The following is a 21,443-nucleotide window of genomic DNA, read 5'->3' on the forward strand; positions in this document are numbered from 1 at the left end:
GATGACCTGAAGGACAGATGTGTGTTTCTCACAATGCACCACCCATGATGTAAAAATGACACACGCACCAAGAGAGGGTCAGCAATGTGAGTGTATTTACAAGTGCACACTAACAAAGGTTACATAAGATTATTAAATGTGAAAACATTTACAGGAGCAACACCCACCCCTCTCCACGGCACCTCCACCTCTCTTCTCCCTCTTGCAGGGAGGCCCAATGTTCTCTTCCTCCCCCCGCCTACACGACGACATGGCGCTCCCCTGCCCCTCACTGCCTCTGGTTGAGAAGGTTATGTAGGAGGGCAGCGGGATATCTGCAGACGTGTGAGTCTTGGTGAAAAGGTAGGGCGCGGGACCGAAGGCGCCGGGATCCCCTGCTTCTCTGAATCTGTCTGGCTTGAGGGTGTGGGGTCGGGGGCTTCCACTACGCATGCAGAAGCCATCACTTGCCTCATGGCCTCAACGCTCTCCATTGTGCTCCCACACTGTAATGAGCTGGTCCATCCTCTGATCATACTGCTGGGTGAAGATGGCGATACTGCCATGATCTGCAGCATATCGCGATCTATCTCCACGCTGGTGCGTGATAGCTGCACCATCTCGTTCAGTGCAGAGAGCCGTGCTACATCCGCAAGCAGTTGCTCGCTCCTGGTGGGTGCTGGTGCCTTGCTTGCCTTCAAACCACCGCCTCTGCGCTTGGTTGAGCTTGCGTCTGTGGAGTCCATTGGAAAACCTAGGAAATCGGAGCATGACGTCGAGGTTCTGCGGACACTTGGCTCACATGGCAGGAGGCTGCTGTCAGCCGGTTCCGGCTCCTTCCGGTCAAGGGGTAGAAAGACGGGCCCTTCTCCCTCCTCTCCCTCCTGTTCTTCCTGGCCCTGGGTGGCAGAGGTGGGAGCAGTGGAATTGTGTGATGTGGGGGGGGGGGGGGTGGGAGACGCTGGGGTCTGACAGCTTCTCACGCTCCTCCAGCCTGGTCAATTCGACCACCTCTTTTGGGCCCCCTCCAGTTGCATGCAGGCTTTCCTCGTTGGTTGCATTTTTTTTCTGCACAAAGAAATGTTGCAGCCTTTAGCCCCTTTGCTGATGCCCCTCCTCAACGCACACACACACACACACACACATCTGGCGCACAACCTTTTTGGCCTTGGACAGAATTGGGCAAATAAATTTGTACTCACTCTAGCTGCCGCCAGCAAATCGTTCCAACGTTTCCGGCATTGGTCCCCATCCCGCTCCATGTTGCCCATTGCAGTCGCCATCTCACTGATCTCCATCTAAATTCGTCGGTATTGGGCTGGTGGAGGCTTGCCACGACCACCCTGGGTGAGGTCGTTGTACCTGCGTTCCACCTCCGTCACTAGCTCCTCCAATTCCTTGAAGATTGGCAATACCAGGTCCAGAGCTCCAATTCATTGAACCACGGAGCTCTGGGCCTGGTTTTGCCAGTCTTCATTGAAGATTTCTGGCCACTCATCCACAATGATGAGAGGAATGGCTGCTGAAGAGTTTGTGGGTTTAAATTTCTCACACTGCCCCCTCTGCAACTCAGAATGCCCCTTCTCCAATGCCACCTCTCTGCTCCCCAGGCTCCAACTCTCTTCTCTCCCCTCTCACACTCACAGGTGGAATAAAGAGGTCTGCTTTTATGAGCATGCACAGTTTACCAATCAGCCTCCAACAGCCACAAAATGACCTCACGTCGGCAGAAGAAAACTACAATAAAAAAAATACGCGCAGTCTCGCACATGCGCAGTGGAGGTCCTCCGAAGATCCCCGAGTGGAGAGGCCTCCAACTGACGCACAATAGTGACGCCGGCCGGACACTCCTGCTCCCGCCCGCGACTGCCGCCCCCGCCCACACAACGGAGCCAAAAATGGCTTCGTACAGGACCCAGCGGTAGCGGGCGGCAAAAATGAAGTTCCCGCCCGGGGACCGCCGGGAAATGGGTAGCGACCAAATTTGGCCCCATTATGTCCCAGCTTAATTTAATGGTCATCGTCCCAACTCAATTGATAGGTTGATTTTCATGTGTTAATTTGTGCTTGGTTGACACTTCCCTTCTGTATTGCCAGCAATGTTGTCAATAAATCTATGATTCTATCATTCTAAACAATGGTGCAATAGCTACAGGAGCATTTTTGAACCGCTGAAGTATGGATATATTTCTTGAACGCCTCACACAGCAGCTGAGGAAGCCGACCAAGGGATGGTTAGCGAAAAGATTCTTGGAGAAGAGGAACAGATTCCTGGAGACGAATACTGTCAAACTGTATGACATTCAGCCTGAGAGTGTGGTGCTGGAAGTGGGATTTGGATCAGGTCTAGGGTTGCTGCCAAACGCCTCACACACCCCAGAGGGAAACTGTATGGCCTGGATTACTCCGAGTATATGCATAATATAGGCAGCAGGAGGCTGCAGGCTGAAATTCAGGCAGGGAAGGTGACACTGTTTCTGGGCAGTGTGGAGCAGATCCCTCTGGAAGACAGTGTGGTGGACAAAGTGTATCACTGCAACTGTTACTATTACTGGCCTGACCTTCGAGCTGGGAGCAAAGAGATCTACAGAGTCATGAAACCAGGTACAGTGCTGGAGCTCTTTAATTAGTATGAATCCTGAGGGTTAAGAGAAGCCCAAATGGAGATGTAGGGATTTGAATGATGGGAACATAACTCAATTCTGCTGTTTGTTAAAACTGTGTCTTAAAGTCCCAGACACACAACCATTTGACTGACGCATCGCTGATTATCCTGGTAATTGAGTACTGAGTAAATTAGCATTTAGATGTACTAAAACAGCTATACAGTGCACTGTGTATATCATTAATGGACACTTCCTACCACAACCGCATGTCCCTCTGCCCTCCTTCACCAGCAGCCATAGATTTTCCTGGAAAAGGAAAAAAAACAGGAAAAAAACAGGGCCAATAGGAGAAAAAATACTCTAGAAAATTCTTCTTCGACTCAAAAGCAATCCAGGAGATCACGCGAACAATGTGTTATTTATAAATGATGTGATCTCTGCCCCAATCAAGAACTGATCTAATCCCTCTCGAAGGCAGAGTCAGCACCCACCAGCCCAGCTGGCAATGTATTCCAGAGGCTCAGTCCTCTCTGGGAAGTGAAGAAACGGCTCACATCCAGCCTGTTCTACCCTTACATTGTTCAAACTCCTGTCCCCAGTTCCCACCAATCTGTCAAACTGGAATAATCTATCAATAGGGACACTGTTCAGCCCTTTAATTATTTTATAGATCTCTATCAGATTGCTTCAAAGTCTACGCTACTCCAAAGTAAATAAACCAAGATCTTTGAGCCTTTCTGAGTCGCTGAGATTCAATATTATATGGGGTTGGATTTTCGGCTTTTGAGATTTTGGAGCGATTTCGGCATCCTCGTCCTCCTGACGTGGGCCTGCAATCCCCACTGGCAATGCCTGGCCTCTCATGGTGGCCTAGTTTTGAAACATGCAGCACACCACAATTAATTCAGATACCTGTGGAGGGGAGTATTCCAGAGCGGTCCAGGCATCGATCTGCCTGTAGGAAATGGCATATCTCTGTTAGCACTTCCTTTCGGAAGCGCAGCCTTCTCACACACTGCTCCTCAGAGAACTCGAGGTATGAGCGTTGGTGCCTGTAAACCCGTGGGGGGGTAAGCCCTTCTCCCCCAACGTCTTCGGCCTCTCCTCATCCGTGGTCCGACATGGCCAAGAGCCGCTCTTCTAGCTTGACGCTGCCTGGTAATAGTTTGGAGCATGATATATTGTCGAACTAGTAATACCCCCATTAAATTCTCTCACTGACATTGTAAGGACACTGTAATGGCAGATAAAAGTGCTGTTTGCAAGTCGGAGCTTCACGCAGTGTGCTGTGCGCAATCTTTGCAGTCAATGTGACCTGCGATGTAGGATCCTCATCCCTACATTTAAATAAGCCACCAATACCACCTGCTGCACCCTGGGAATGCCTGGTTTTTCAGACGTTTCCTGGGGCGGGCGTTTAATGAGGCATGAGCCGAATTTTCCATCTGGGGCGCTAGTGGTTCGTTGCACGACGATTGACGTCATGGATTCAGTGAAATTAGAGGACGGGGCGGTAAGTTTTTGCACCACCTCAAACCATGAGCCGAATTGGCCGGCCGGGCACTAAAAGCTGGATGCCGGCATTACGCCTAGAAACACCATTGACCGCCCCTCCGGGCACAAGCAGAGGTGCAAACGAGCCAAAAATTCAGCCCTTCGGTTCTCTAAGCTAGGAATCATTCTTGTCGCTCTCCTCTGGATTTTTCCAAGGCCACCATATCACTTACCATGTGGGGGAACCAAAGTACTGCTGATGTGGTCTGACCAGTGACCTGTGTAATGACAGAATGGTGTCCTTTGATTTACACTGAATGGTTCAATTAATACAACCGAGTACCCTCTTAGCTTTAGCTGCAGCTTCTCCACATTGATCATGAACCATGCATCAGACATTCGAACAGAACAGATTTCATTAGTTGACAAACAGCAATACAGTGATGTAAACAGTAGATATGACAAACATAAAAATATTACTCTAAAGCAGCGAGCTGTGCTGCATGCTCAACATTTGCAGCTTTATGATCACATCTGTGTTTCTGATCTGGATTCTAATTGGTTCATCATTTTAAACAAATACAGAAAATGCAGAAAATACACAGCAGGTCAGTCAGCACCTGCAAAGAGAAGGGACCAGTTAATATTTTGGTATAGCCCTACCTGCAATATTAACCTGTCTTAGCTCTTTACAGATGCTAACTTAATTGCCAGGGCCGGTAGTACAATCTTGAACACTCGAAGTACACCACAGTATAGGCCGACTTCATAGCCAGCACATAGAGCATGTGCAGAATCAGAAGGCCTACAGATTCCGAGCAAATGAGGCCAAAGCTGCACAGTGTAAGTGGAGCAACACAGACACTAAGGCCCTGATATTGGTGGGGAGGTTGAAATGGGTAACGACGGCAGGACCTCATTTACATTTATTTTCCCCATTTCCCGGCCAGCTGCTAGCCAGATTGAGAGACTGGTCAGCTGTCGCACGGGAAGGACTGTGCTGGTATGGCACAGCCGGGGAGCGGAGGAGAGGGAGAATCAGGGGGAGATCGTGGATGGAAGGTTGTGGGGTTTGGGAGATTGGAGGCCAGAAGGAGATCGTAGGGGTCGGGGGGCGGGGGGGCAATATAGTGGCGGTCGGGGGGGGAGATTGCGGAGGTCAAGGGGAAATTGCAGAGTTTGGGGCTGGAGGTCGGGGAGAGGGCAGGGGAAATTGGAGGTTGGAAGAGGCCGGTGGGGAGATGGTGGAGGTCGGGGTTTGGGATTAGAGGTCGGAGGAGATGGTGGAGATCAGGGGGGCATGGTATTAGAGGTCGGGGGGAGATTAGAGGTCGGGGGGGTTACTGGACAGAGGGGGGAGATAAGTGGGGAGTTGGTGGAGGTTATCGGGGTTACTGGATGGGGGGGAGATAAGTGGGGAGTTGGTGGAGGTTATGGGGGTTACTGGACGGGGAGGAGATAAGTGAGGAGTTGGTGGAGGTTAGGGGGTTACTGGACGGGGGGGAGGAAATGAGTGGGGAGTTGGTGGAGGTGAGGGGGTTACTGGATGGGGGTGGGGGAGGAAATGAGTGGGGAGTTGGTGGAGGTTAGGGGGGTTACTGGACGGCGGGCAGAAATGAGTGGGGAGTTGGTGGAGTTTAGGTGGGTTACTGGACGGGGGGAGACGAGTGGGGAGTTGGTGGACGTTAGCGGGGGGTTACTGGATGGCGGGGGGAGATGAGTAGGGAGTTGGTGGAGGTCGGGGGGGGTTACTGGACGGCGGGGGGAGATGAGTGGGGAGTTGGTGGAGGTCGGTGGGGGGTTACTGGGCGGCGGGGGGAGATGAGTGGGGAGTTGGTGGAGGTCACGGGGAAGGGTGTCCAATCACGGGGAGAGGAGCAGGTTTGCTTGAGGGACTGGGAGAAGCAAACCTGCTCCTCGACCGCTGGCCCACAAGCTGTGCTGGAAAGTCACCAAAAGCCCACTGATCATTGGGACTCTAGTGTCAAATGGTCACTGCAAGTGATGGTCTGTAAAACCAAATTCCAGCAGAGGGCAATGATGTTATTCTGAATGAAGATGTTAATTCATCTCTCTCACAATGATACTGTCATGTATACAACCAGCATTGTAACCCATGTATAAACTGACCCAAGTTGTACACCGTGAGAACACTGGCCACTAGGTGGGAGACACTCCTAACCTGGACCTTCAGGTATAAAAGGGGAAGCTCCACCCACCTTCATCACTTGAGCGCTAAGGAATAAAGGACAGGTCACAGACTAACCTTCTCTCAAGCAGGGGCCTCGTGTGCATTTATACTGTGTAGTAAGGACGTATCAATGGCGACAAGAAACTGGGATTTAAACCACGCGAGCATGGCCAATAGCAGAACAGACGAGAGGTACTGTGTTAAGGAATGGTTGGGACAGAGATTCAACATTGTTAAAACAGCACACAGTTCTCCAGGCAGACAAGGGCAGTCAGGCATGCCCCAACATGTAGTCGAACCCAGAGGGGGAGTTCGACAGAGACAATGGCAAGCTGAACAGCGATTCACACCATTGCAAGGGACAATGCGGCCAGTAATGGGGCCATCAACACCTGTTAATGGTGCACTCAAGGACAATAACAGGGGCAGTCAGGGACGATCGACTGGCAAGGGACCTTTTGTTTCAAACCGCAACTCATGCTGGAGGCGTGGAGGCATACATTCAGCCGGAGTTTGCAGAGATGAGCAAAATACCTGCAGAAATTGCAGAAAAGGACACTGGGGGAAATCGCTGGAAGCTGAAGTTCAGCGAGTTCATGTGGAGCATGTATACAGTTCATACACCAGGATGCCACCGATAATGATGAAAGTGCTCCTCAATGGCATCCCAGTATCAATGGAGTTAGACACGGGTGCCAGCCAGTCCCTGATGGGTATCAAACAGTTCGAAAAGTTGTGGGCATCCAAGACCAGGAGGCCAAAATTATCGCCGATTGACGCACAGCTACGGACTTAAACAAAGCAGATTATTCCGGTGCTAGGCAGCGCCACGGTAGTCATGACCCACAATGATTCGGAGAACAGGTTGCCACTCTGGATTGTCCCAGGGGACGGTCCCGCACTACTGGGGAGGAGTTGGCTTGCTGTCATGAACTGGAAATGGGGCGATGTCAATGCAATTTCCTCTGTGGAGCGAGTATCATGCTCACAGATCCTGGACAAATTTGACTCATTATTTCAACCCGGCATTGGCACTTTCATGGGGGCCAAGGTAGTGATTCACATAAACCCGGATGCCAGGCCAGTACACCACACGGCAGAGCGGTGCCGTACGTGATGCGGGAAAAGATAGAAGGCGAATTGGACCGCCTGTTGAGGGAAGGCATCATCTCGCCAGTCGAATTCAGTGACTGGGCGAGCCCGATCATGCCGGTGCTCAAGGCGGATGGGTCGGTCAGGATATGTGGCGATTACAAGGCCACCATCAATCGGGTGTCACTCCAAGACCAGTACCCGCTACCGAGAGCGGAGGACCTCTTTGCGACGTTATCCGGTGGCAAACTTTTTTCAAAATTGGACCTGACCTCAGCTTACATGACCCAGGAGCTGGCGAGTGAGTCGAAGAAGCTGACCACCATCACGACACACAAGGGGTTGTTTGAGTACAACAGATGTCCGTTCGGGATTCACTCAGCCGCTGCGATTTTCCAACGAAATATGGAAAGCCTCCTCAAGTCGATTCCAGGGACGGTGGTTTTTCAGGACGACATCCTCATTACGGGTTACGATACTGAAGAACACCTCCACAACCTGGAGGAGGTGCTGCGCAGACTGGACCGGGTAGGTCTGCGACTGAAAAAGACGAAGTGCGTCTTCCTAGCTCCAGAGGTAGAATTCCTGGGGATGCGGGTAGCAGCAGATGGGATCAGCCCTACTGCATCCAAGACGGAAGCGATCCAGAGAGCACCCAGACCCCGTAACACGACGGAGCTGCGTTCGTTCCTGGGGCTCCTGAACTATTTTGGTAACTTTCTTCCCAAATTGAGCACGCTGCTAGAGCCGCTACGTGTGCTCCTACGCAAAGGTCGCGAATGGGTCTGGGGGGACAGCCAGGAAAGGGCTTTTAATAGAGCACGCAATTTGTTATGTTCCAACACTCTGTTAACACTATACGTCCCATGTAAGAAACTTGTGTTAATGTGCGATGCGTCGTCCTATGGTGTTGGGTGTGTGTTGCAGCATGTCAATGTCAAGCGTCAGTTACAGCTTATGCCTCCAGGAGTCTGTCCCAGGCAGAAAGGGGTTACGGGATGGTAGAAAAAGAGGCGCTCGCATGTGTATATGCGGTAAAGAAAATGCACCAGTACCTGTTTGGCAGGAAATTTGAGCTGGAGACAGATCACAAACTCCTAACGTCCCTTTTGGCCAACAACAAGGCCATAAATGCAAATGCATCGGTCCGCATACAGAGGTGGGCACTCACGTTAGCCGCCTATGACTATACAATTCGGCACAGACTGGGCACTGAAAACTGCGCCGATGCACTCAGCAGGCTCCCACTAGCCACCACTGAGGGGGCTACCGAGCATGCTGCTGAGATGGTCATGGCTGTTGAAGCTTTCGGAAGCGAAGGCTCACCCGTGACAGCCTGTCAGATTAAAGTCTGGACAAATAGAGACCCGCTATTGTCTCTAGTCAAGAAATGTGTCCTGAATGGGGACTGGGCAGCGACGTACAGGGCATGCCCTGGGGAATTTAAACCATTTCACAGGCGCAGGGATGAACTCTCGATTCAGGCCGATTGCCTACTGTGGGGAAACAGCGTATTCATGCCCCAGATGGGCAGAGAGGTATTCATCAGAGAACTCCACAATGAGCACCCAGGCATTGTCATGGTGAAGGCAATTGCCAGGTCACACGTTTGGTGGCCAGGGATAGACGCAGATCTGGAACTTTGTGTTCGCAGGTGCAACACGTGTGCCCAGCTGGGCCATGCGCCCAGGGAAGCCCCCCTTAGCCCCTGGCCATGGCCCGCCAAGCCTTGGTCACGCATCCATGTGGACTACGCAGGTCCTTTCATGGGGAAAATGTTTTTGGTTGTAGTAGACGCCTACTCCAAATGGATCGAGTGTGACATTTTAAATTCAAGCACATCCTCTGTCACGGTAGAAAGTCTACGGGCAATGTTCGCCGCCCACGGTCTACCGGACATCTTGGTCAGCAACAATGGCCCGTGCTTCACAAGTACTGAATTCCAGGACTTCATGGCAGGCAATGGAATTAACCATGTTAGAACGGCACCGTTCAAGCCGGCTTCAAACGGCCAGGCAGAACGAGCAGTGCAGATAATCAACCTGGGGATGCTCAGATTCCAAGGGGGTTCCCTACAAACCCGCTTATCACGCCTCCTGTTGGCCTATAGATCCCGACCACACTCGCTCACAGGAGTTCCACCCGCAGAGCTACTAATGAAAAGGACGCTCAAAACCCGATTATCCCTTATACACCCCACCATGAAAGAAATTGTTGAGAGCAGGCGCCAGTCACAATATCACTACCATGACAGGAATGCGAGGGCGCGATGTATTGATGTAAATGATCCTGTTTTTGTCCTCAACTACGCTGCAGGGCCCAAATGGCTCGCAGGCACTGTGGTTGCCAAAGAGGGAAATAGGATTCTGGTAGTTAAACTTACCAATGGACAAATCTGCCGCAAACATGTGGATCAAACAAAAAGGAGGTTCAGCAACCCCATAGAAGAAGCAGAGGAAGAACACGATATAGAGTTCACTCCACCACAGGTGACCGAACACCGGAACCAAAGGGAGGAGAGCCCAGTCACTGTGAGCAGTCCGGACAGGCCTGAGGCACTGCAAACAGCAGACACTCAGGCCAGCGCCCAACAACCGGAGCCCCAACTCAGGCGCTCTACAAGGGAGCGTAAACCACCAGAGAGACTCAACCTGTGATCCCAATAAGACTTTGGGGGGGGAGGTGATGTCATGTATTCAACCAGCATTGTAACCCATGTATAAACTGACCCAAGTTGTACACCGTGAGAACACTGACCACTAGGTGGGAGACACTCCTAACCTGGACCTTCAGGTATAAAAGGGGAAGCTCCACCCACCTTCATCACTTGAGTGCTAAGGAATAAAGGACAGGTCACAGACTGACCTTCTCTCAAGCATGGGCCTTGTGTGCATTTATACTGTGTAGTAAGGACGTATCAGATACATTCTCTAAGGTTCGGAAACAGACTGCAGAACCTAGCTAACAATGAGTGTGGTTCGAAGAAAAATCGGATCACTAGGTATTTCCCAGTTAAAAGTTTCCCTTGCTGTAGACCGGCCAAACCCTGGTTTGTACATGATGGGATTTTCCAGTTTCAGGTGAAGGTCTGCTCACAGCGAGCTGCGTGTCCATACAGAATGGGCACAACTTTTTGACGTTGGCCTGGCCTGCTGTGAAGCTAGATTTAAAGCTCACTTGCCAAGGGGGACTTTGAACATCGTGGGCCACCCCGACCTGCGAGAGGACACCACCGCAAGTCGGGAGTATAAAGAGCTGGAGCGCGGCCACTACAGCTTCAGCGCGAGTCGTCCCAAGGGTGCAACGACTTTGAGGTGGGCGAGTGGTGACATCATCAAGGCCCAGGTCGCCGGTTAGAGCGTGGGCTGGAACATTGGCGGAGCCCAGGCACAGCGGAGGAGTGGGAAGGTCGTAGCAGAGGTGCGCCAAATGAGGGTACGGAGCCCAGAAGAGCCGAGGGCCCAGGGCAGCATGGGCCAGCCCACACTGCAATATGTGTGTGCACTAGGTCCATGCAGCAGAGCAGGTCTCCAGTAGTCCTGGTTAAACCTTGCCACTGGATAAAGGCCTAGCTCTGTCAAGCCCGTGTGGTGGCTGATGTGCAATGGTCACCACACGTTAAAAAAATCCACGCACAGGCATCTTCCACCTCTGAAGTTCAGGACTGGAATATTGGGTCTGTCATGTATCCTACATTACAAGCAGTGCCATCAAGGGGCACCTCAGTGGGAAACTTGTAGGAAACTTGCCAGGCCTAGTATAAAAGGCAGGCCACGAGGTGATCTTCCTCACTCTGGAGTTATCAACAAAGGACTAAGGTCACTACAGTTCAAGTACAACACATTGCCTTGTGGAGTCATTGTTAGAGCATCTAAAGACATAACAATTGGCGATGAGATCACAGACCTTCACGTGAAAATGGCTAACTTCGGACATTGCAGCAGTTTGCCGATGGTGATGATTGGGAAGCCTTTGTGGAGAGGCTCGATCATTTCTTCATAGCAAACGACTTGGCAGGTGACAATCCGGCCACACTGGCTGATAAGCACAGAGCTATCCTGCTAACCAGTTGTGGCCTCATCAGGGACTTGCTGGCACCAGCGAAGACAACGATCAAGACATACGAGGAGGTTGTAATGCTGATCCAAGAACAACTCAAGCCCAAAGAGAGTATCCTCACAGCCAGACACTGGTTTTACACCCACCGACGGCCCGAAGGCCAGGAAATCACAAAATATGCTGCAGACCTCAGGAGGCTGGCGGTACCGTGTGATTTCAGCAACCACCTCACCGAAGCGCTGCAGGATATCTTTGTCATTGGAATTGGCCACGAGGGCCTTCTTCATAAGCTACTGTCTGCGGATGCCACAGTAACACTGCAGAAGGCCATCTCCGTGAGCCACGCATTCATGACCTCGACCTGCGGCTCTAGGCAGATGACTCATCCTCAGGACTCAAACCCGCCAAGTACTGTGAACAGAGTGGCGCCTTTTAAAGGCTGGACTGTAGAACGTGAACCTTCTCAGGGAAGAGAGAACAGGCCCCCGAATCTCATAACTCAGAGTCCGCCGAGGGGGCTAACCGAGTAGCTCCATGCTGGCAGTGCGGAGGGAATCACAGGGCTCACCAGTGTCGTTTTAAAGACTATGTATGTAAAGGCTGCAGCACAAAGGGCCACCTCCAGCGAATGTGTAGGAGAAATATGATTCACTGAGAGAGTGGAGAGCACCAGTTCCAACTATCACAGGATGGGAGAGTGGAGAGCATCAGTTCAAACTGTCACAGGATGGGAGAGTGGAGAGCATCAGTTCAAACTGTCACAGGATGGGAGAGTGGAGAGCATCAGTTCAAACTGTCACAGGATGGGAGAGTGGAGAGCACCAGTTCAAACTATCACAGGACAGAGAGTGGAGAGGACCAGTTCAAAATGTCACAGGATGGGAGAGTGGAGAGCATCAGTTCAAACTGTCACAGGACGGGAGAGTGGAGAGCATCAGTTCAAACTGTCACAGGATGGGAGAGTGGAGAGCATCAGTTCAAACTGTCACAGGATGGGAGAGTGGAGAGCACCAGTTCCAACTGTCACAGGATGGGAGAGTGGGGAGCATCAGTTCAAACTGTCACAGGATGGGAGAGTGGAGAGCACCAATTCCAACTGTCACAGGATGGGAGAGTGGAGAGCATCAGTTCAAACTGTCACAGGAGAGAGAGTGGAGAGCACCAGTTCCAACTGTCGCAGGACGGGAGAGTGGAGAGCATCAGTTCCAACTGTCGCAGGATGGGAGAGTGGAGAGCACCAGTTCAAACTGTCGCAGGACGGGAGAGTGGAGAGCACCAGTTCAAACTATCACAGGACGGGAGAGTGGAGAGCACCAGCTCCAACTGTCACAGGACGGGAGAGTGGAGAGCACCAGCTCCAACCGTCACAGGATGGGAGAGTGGAGAGCACCAGTTCAAACTGTCACAGGACGGGAGAGTGGAGAGCACCAGTTCCAACTGTCACAGGACGAGAGTGAAGAGCACCAGTTCCAACTGTCACAGGACGAGAGTGAAGAGCACCAGTTCCAACTGTCACAGGATGGGAGAGTGGAGAGCACCAGTTCCAACTGTCACAGGACGAGAGTGAAGAGCACCAGTTCCAACTGTCACAGGACGAGAGTGAAGAGCACCAGTTCCAACTGTCACAGGATGGGAGAGTGGAGAGCACCAGTTCCAACTGTCACAGGACGAGAGTGAAGAGCACCAGTTCCAACTGTCACAGGACGAGAGTGAAGAGCACCAGTTCCAACTGTCACAGGATGGGAGAGTGGATAAACCAATGCATTTGTCAGCAAGATCAGCATGGAAATTGTGGGCAAAAATAGAGGTCAATCTACTACAGTGGAGACATTCTGGCTTTAGGGCAGTATCGAATAGGCCACCCGTTATACCCCCTGCCTGTTGTACTCTGTTCCATTGACTTCAATAGAACTGAATATCAAGTGGGACATATAACAGGTGGTGATACTATACTGCCTGTTTGGCGCTACTGCCGAAGACCAATTTCTACTCTAATGTATTGGCTATGCTCCAGTATGGATCAGAAACATGGCGGTCCAACAAAGCCATCCAAAAGAAGCTCAACAGCTTCCATTGTAAATGCCTGGCCAGCTCTTTAACATCCGATGGTTTAACAAAGTGACAAGTGAAAGTGTTCTTCAGATAGCACAGATACCATCACTGACGATAACAGTCTGAGAGAGAAGATGGCCCTGTATTGGTCACAGTCTGAGAATACCTGACACAAGAATCCCTAAGCAGACATGGAATTGGAAGCCACAAATGAAAGTGGTAATCTATGGCACCCTTCAGATCAGCCATGATCTTATTAAATGGTGGAGCAGGCTCGAGGGGCCGAATGGCCTACTCCTGCTCCTATTTCTTATGTTCTTATGTTCTTATGAAGAGTGTGCAGATGGCCATGAATCCAGCATGGATTATGAAACGATAGTCAGAGGCAGCTAAGCCACACGATGAGGTGTATGGCATGTTTACCTGCACCACCGAGCGTTCCCCGTTGAGGATGGAAGTCGAGATAAATGGCGTTCCAGTCTTCATGGAAGTGGACACGGGGGAAAGCCAGTCAGTAATGAATCAAGAAGCCTTTGAGAGGCTATAGGACAATCAAGCTGAACGACCCAAGTTGGTCTCAGTTCAGCCGATGAACTTATCCCAGTCGTTGGTAGTGCGGATGTAAAGGTACTCCACAATGGCACGGTGCGCAAGTTATCTCTGTGGATTGTTGCAGGTGATGGACTAACGCTACTCGGAAGAAGGTGGATGGAGACGATCCATTGGAGTTGGGAAGATTTAATCCCTCCAGCGATCGACATCCCCCGCGCTCAGAGGCAAAGCAAGCCCTCACCTGAGGGTGGACGCAGCACCAGAGAGCAGACCAGCACAGCACCCGAGCACGACTGCGTGGAGATGATCCAGCTGAGACTACCCGAACGCACCTTCCAGGCTCCAGTGGCAGGACTCCAGAGGAAGAAAATCGGATCCAAAGGCGACTTCTCAGCTTCGGTGACAGAACCCGGGGAGAAGAAGATCACTGCAGTCGACATCGTGGATGGAGGAAAGATGGCGCCCAAACCACGAGTTGATGCGCTGAAGAAAAAAATGGCGGCGGCCAAGCCTCGAGGTGCAGCGCTGATGGAGCAACACATGGCACCAAACGAAGAAGAGGATTGGGGTAAAGCAAGCAAGGCTCTCTTAAAGGAGGCCTGCAACCCACCACACTTAAAGGGACAGTTCCACATTCTCAATCAATGTAAGAGTAGCTGTGAGTTAGATGTAAAATGTGCAATTGATGATCAGAATTGTGTACATGCAATAAGCAAAGAAAAGTCTCAATGTAATAGCAACTTTGAGTTAGATGTAAAATGTGCAATTGATGATCAGAATTGTGTACATGGAATAAGCAAAGAAAAGTCGCGCGATCGTGACCGGAACCACAGGCTATTTACTAATAGGAATGAAACGTTGTGCGATGTAGGATTTCAACTGCATACAGTCAGTGCAGCGGGCAGACACCCATCGGGAGCACACAGGTCCAACGAGCTACCCAATGTAGTAGCCTGCGTCCCTAGGACCAGAGTTATGCACCATGGAGTGTAGCCACAAGCAGCCTATACATACAAGCCGCAGAGCAAGCGATCTCAGGAGGGCAACGGCATCGGTATCAATACCCCACCCCTGATCGGCTCCACCTCTCAGGCACCCGATGGCACCAACCACCACGAGCCTGAAAGAGCAAACTGCACTAAGGCGCAGCCCCAGACCCTATCGCCACCAAGGCTGCACCCGGGAACGAAGGGTCATCCGCAACGGTTCTCCCAAATGGGACCAGGACCAGCCAGGATCCCAAACCAAATAACACCCAGGCAAGCGAGTCAGCAGTTCCCTGAGCACTGCCAGACGTCTGCTCCTCAGGGAGCAGCAGCGACCCGGAGCGCAAGGAAAGGACAGGGAGGTCACAGGGATCTGTGAACCTGCCCGGCGCTAGGAGCAACGGCAAAGGCCCCGAGAGCAGGCAACTTGAGCCAACCGGGTTCCCACTGCCAGCACTGGGCACCGCGCCACCACTAGACTACCTGGACATCATCCAGCAGTTCTGGTACTAGTTTGTCCTCACACACCAGTCCTGATTCCAAGTATATATCAAGTATGTACCTCACCAGTCAAATGTACTTGCCTCACAACTGTATCACAAATGTAATGATGTAAAATTTTTTTGGACTTGAATGTATATAAATGTAATGACCACCGGCATAATCTATATGTGGGGCGAGGGGGGGTGGTGGGAAGGGAATGGAGTGGTCATGGACGCACAAACAGAAACCACCAGCACCTCCACTGCCAACGAAACATCACCTACTCATCCAAGATGGAAATTGTCATGTATTCAACCAGCATTGTAACCCATGTATAATCTGACCTAAGTTGTACACTGTGAGAACAATGACCACTAGGTGGGAGACACTCCTAACCTGGACCTTCAGGCATAAAAGGGGAAGCTCCACCCACCTTCATCACTTGAGTGCTAAGGAATAAAGGACAGGTCACAGACTGACCTTCTCTCAAGCATGGGCCTCATGTGCATTTATACTGTATAGTAAGGACGTATCAATGGCGATGAGAAACTGGGATTTAAACCACGCGAGCATGGCCACTAGCAGAACAGACGAGAGGTACTGTGTTAAGGAATGGTTGGGACAGAGATTCAACATTGTTAAAGCAGCACACAGTTCTCCAGAGACAAGGGCATTCGGACATGCCCCAACATGTAGTCGAACCCAGAGGGGGAGTTCGACAGAGACAATGGCAAGTTGAACGGCGATTCATGCCATTGCAAGGGACAATGCGGCCAGTAATGGGGCCATCAACACCTGTTAATGGCGCACTCAAGGACAGTCACAGGGGCAGTCAGGGACGATCGACTGGCAAGGGACCTTTTGTTTCAAACAGCAGCTCATGTTGGAGGCGTGGAGGCACACACTCAGCCGGAGTTTGCAGAGATGAGCAAAATACCTGCAGGAATTGCAGAAATGAATGCTGGGGGAAATTGCTGGAAGCTGAAGTTCAGCGAGTTCATGTGGAGCACGTATACAGTTCATACACCAGGACGCCACCGATAATGATGAAAGTATTCCTCAATCGCATCTCACTATCAATGGAGCTAGACACGGAGACCAGCCAGTCCCTGATGGGTATCAAACAGTTCAAAAAGTTGTGGGCGTCCAAGGCCAGGAGGCCAAAATTATCGCCGATTGACGCACAGCTACGGACTTACACAAAGCAGATCATTCCGATGCTAGGCAGCGCCACGGTAGTCGTGACCCACAATGATTCGGAGAACAGGTTGCCACTCTGTATTGTCCCAGGGGACGGTCCCGCACTACTGGGGAGGAGTTGGCTTGCTGTCATGAACTGGAAATGGGGCGATGTCAATGCAATTTCCTCGGTGGAGCGAGTATCATGCTCACAGATCCTGGACAAATTTGACTCATTATTTCAATCTGGCATCGGCACTTTCATGGGGGCCAAGGTAGTGATTCACATAAACCCGGATGCCAGGCCAGTACACCACAAGGCCAGAGCGGTGCCGTACATGATGCGGGAAAAGATAGAAGGCGAATTGGACCGCCTGCTGAGGGAAGGCATCATCTCGCCAGTCGAATTCAGTGACTGGGCGAGCCCGATCGTGCCGGTGCTCAAGGCGGATGGGTCGATCAGGATATGTGGTGATTACAAGGCCACCATCAATCGGGTGTCACTCCAAGACCAGTATCCGCGACCGAGAGCGGAGGATCTCTTTGCGACGTTTTCCGGTGGCAAACATTTTGCAAAATTGGACCTGACCTCAGCTTACATGACCCAGGAGCTGGCGAGTGAGTCGAAGAAGCTGACCACCATCACGACACACAAGGGGTTGTTTGAGTACAACAGATGTCCGTTCGGGATTCGCTTGGCCGCCACGATCTTCCAACGAAATATGGAAAGCCTCCTCAAGTCGATTCCAGAGACGATGGTTTTGCAGGACGACATCCTCATCACGGGTTACGATACTGAAGAACACCTCCACAACCTGGAGGAGGTGCTATGCAGACTGGAGCAGGTAGGGCTGCGACTGAAAAAGGCGAAGTGCGTCTTCCTAGCTCCAGAGGTAGAATTCCTGGGGATGAGGGTAGCAGTAGACGGGATCAGCCCTACTGCGTCCAAGACAGAAGCAATCCAGAGAGCACCCAGACCCCATAACACGACAGAGCTGCGTTCGTTCCTGGGGCTCCTGAACTATTTTTGTAACTTTCTTCCCAAATTGAGCATGCTGCTAGAGCCGCTACATGTGCTCCTACGCAAAGGTCGCGAATGGGTTTGGGGGGACAGCCAGGAAAGGGCTTTTAATAGAGCACGCAATTTGTTATGTTCCAACACTCTGTTAACACTATACGACCCATGTAAGAAACTTGTGTTAACGTGCGATGCGTCGTCCTATGGTGTTGGTTGTGTGTTGCAGCATGTCAATGTCAAGCGTCAGTTACAGCCGGTAGCTTATGCCTCCAGGAGTCTGTCCCAGGCAGAAAGGGGTTACGGGATGGTAGAAAAGGAGGCGCTCGCATGTGTATATGCGGTAAAGAAAATGTACCAGTACCTGTTTGGCAGGAAATTTGAGCTGGAGACAGATCACAAACCCCTAACGTCCCTTTTGGCCGACAACAAGGCCATAAATGCAAGTGCAACGGTCCGCATACAGAGGTGGGCACTCACGTTAGCCGCCTATGACTATACAATTCGGCACAGACTGGGCACTGAAAACTGTGCCGATGCACTCAGCAGGCTCCCATTAGCCACCACTGAGGGGGCTACCGAGCATGCTGCTGAGATGGTCATGGCTGTTGAAGCTTTTGGAAGCAAAGGCTCACCCGTGACAGCCTGTCAGATTAAAGTCTGGACAAATAGAGACCCGCTATTGTCTCTGGTCAAGAAATGTGTCCTGAATGGGGACTGGGCAGCCACGTACAGGGCATGCCCTGAGGAATTTAAACCATTTCACAGGCGCAGGGATGAACTCTCAATTCAGGCCGATTGCCTACTATGGGGAAACAGCATAGTCATGCCCCAGATGGGCAGAGAGGTGTTCATCAGAGAACTCCACAATGAGCACCCGGGCATTGTCATGGTGAAGGCAATTGCCAGGTCGCACGTTTGGTGGTCATGGATAGATGCAGATCTGGAACTTTGTGTTCGCAGGTGCAACACGTGTGCCCAGCTGGGCAATGCGCCCATGGAAGCCCCCCTTAGCCCCTGGCCTGCCAAGCCTTGGTCACGGCATCCATGTGGACTACGCAGGTCCTTTCATGGGGAAAAATGTTTTTGGTTGTCGTAGATGCCTACTCCAAATGGATCGAGTGTGACATTTTAAATTCAAGCACATCCTCTGTCACGGTAGAAAGTCTACGGGCAATGTTCGCCGCCCACGGTCTACCGGACGTCTTGGTCAGCGACAATGGCCCGTGCTTCACAAGCACTGAATTCCAGGACTTCATGGCAGGCAATGGAATTAACCATGTCAGAACGGCACCGTTCAAGCCGGCCTCAAACGGCCAGGCAGAACGAGCAGTGCAGATAATCAACCTGGGGATGCTCAGAATCCAAGGGGGTTCCCTACAAAGGCGCTTATCATGCCTCCTGTTGGCCTATAGATCCCGACCACACTCGCTCACATGGGTTTCACCCGCAAAGCTGGTAATGAAAAGGACGCTCAAAACCTGGCTGTCCCTTATACACGCCACATGAAAGAAATTGTTGAGAGCAGGCGCCAGCCACAATATGACTACCATGACAGGAATGCGAGGGCGTGATGTATTGATGTAAATTATCCTGTTTTTGTCCTCAACTATGCTGCAGGCCCAAATGACTCGCAGGCACTGTGATTGCCAAAGAGGGAAATAAGATTCTGGTATTCTGGTAGTTAAACTTACCAATGGACAAATCTGCCGCAAACACATGGATCAAACAAAAAGGAGGTTCAGCAACCCCATAGAAGAAGCAGAGAAAGAACACGATATAGAGTTCACTCCACCACAGGTGACCGCACACTGGAACCAAAGGGAGGAGAGCCCAATCACTGTGGGCAGTCTGGATAGGCCTGAGGCACCGCAAGCAGCAGACATTCAGGCCAGCGCCCAACAACTGGAGCCCCAACTCAGGCTCTCTACAAGTGAGCGTAAACCACCAGAGAGACTCAACCTGTGATCCCAATAAGACTTTGGGGGGGGGAGGTGATGTCATGTATTCAACCAGCATTGTAACCCATGTATAATCTGACCTAAGTTGTCCACTGTGAGAACAATGACCACTAGGTGGGAGACACTCCAAACCTGGACCTTCAGGTATAAAAGGGGAAGCTCCACCTACCTTCATCACTTGAGTGCTAAGGAATGAAGGACAGGTCACAGACTGACCTTCTCTCAAGCATGTGCATTTATACTGTATAGTAAGGACCTATCAGAAATGACCCTCCAAGGGTCAACCAGATAGTGCTAAGCCCAGAGCACAGTCAATGCATGAAGGCGATTTGTATTCAAGGCTTGGGGGAGAGTGATATCATGTATTCTACATGGTTATTGCTTGTACTATTACAAGCAGTGCCACCAGGGGGCATCTCAGTGGGAGACTTGTTGGTTACTTGTATAGGTGTGCCAGACCTAGTATAAAAGGTAGGCCAAGGTGTGATCCTCACTGTGGAATTATCATAAAGGACTAAGGTCACTACAGTTCAAGTACAACACATTGCCTCATGGAGTCATTATCGGAGCATCTAAAGACATAACAGGGTCCTTCATTGAAACATCTATGAACTCATCCCCTTTGGTTTGGAAGCAAGTCATCCTCGTTCGAGGGACTGCCTATGATGGATGATTTCTTTGGCTGACCACTTTTGGCCACCTAATTGTTGGAGGCTTTGTTGAGTTAATTTCGGTAAATAGGGAAAATTCTGCACGTCTCACTTGCCCGGAGTCCTGGCTGTTACTGCTCCTGCCCCCAGTGTGGCCAAGCAAGGTGGGACTCCCTTTGGAATTTCCCGTTGTCCTCCAGGACCTGGATGAAGAGGAGGTGTTAATGATGATGCACCATCCTCAGGTTCAAAGGCACCTCAGGGACCGTTCAGGAAGGGTGCGGGTGTATAGTCTCATCAAGATGCTGTTACTTTGTCATTGAAAGATTTTTGATATTGAGATAACTTCTTCAAATACCTATTTGAAAATTGAGTATTTATCTGTTATTCGACAGGTGGTCTGATGGTCACCACCATGAACTTGGAGTTTCTGAAGAGGGTGGTTGCTGCTGGATTGTTAAAGGGTACAAAATGGCCACCTGAGCCATACATGGAGGTTCTTCATGACACAGGATTTGTTGATGTACAGATGGAGGACAAGCAAGACAAGGGACAAACCTTCCAAGCTATCTTTGCTGCAGCAAACAAGCCCTGAATGTGTTGTACTCAATGTACCCTGAATAATTTGTATTTGCTGATGTTATTATGTAATCCTTCAGCAATGTATAACAATAATTTGGAATACAATCTCTTATACCAGTTATATTCCAATTATCTCAGACAGATTTAAACATTTTTTTTAAATTTGTTCCGGGATCACTGGCAAGGCCAGCATTTATTGCCCACCTCTAATTGCCCTTGAGAAGGTGAGCTACCTTCTTTAACCGCTGCAGTCCATGCAGTGAAGGTACTCCCACAGATCTGTTGGACAGGGAGTTCCAAGATTTTGACCCAGCGACGATGAAGGAGCGGCGATATATTTCCAAGTCAGGATGGTGTGTAACCTGGAGAGGAACTTGCAGGTGATGGTGCTCCCATGCGCCTGTTGCCCTTGTCCTTCTAGGCGGTAGAGGTTTGTGGGTTTGGGAGGTGCTGCTGAAGAAACCTTGGCGAGTTGCTACAGTGCATCTTATAGATGGTACACACTGCAGCCAGGGTGCGCCGGTGATGGAGGGAGTGACTGTTGAAGGTAGTGTATGGGGTG

The 21,443-nt window shown here is 50.9% G+C and overlaps 1 pseudogene; it reads left to right on the top strand.

The window, feature by feature from the left end:
- Positions 1 to 2,157: 2,157 nt before the first annotated feature.
- On the top strand, positions 2,158 to 20,894 carry LOC139227990 (uncharacterized methyltransferase YdaC-like; annotated as a pseudogene).
- Positions 20,895 to 21,443: the final 549 nt, after the last annotated feature.

This window comes from Pristiophorus japonicus, chromosome 17, assembly GCF_044704955.1.
Source record: "Pristiophorus japonicus isolate sPriJap1 chromosome 17, sPriJap1.hap1, whole genome shotgun sequence".
Classification (NCBI taxonomy): domain Eukaryota; kingdom Metazoa; phylum Chordata; class Chondrichthyes; family Pristiophoridae; genus Pristiophorus; species Pristiophorus japonicus.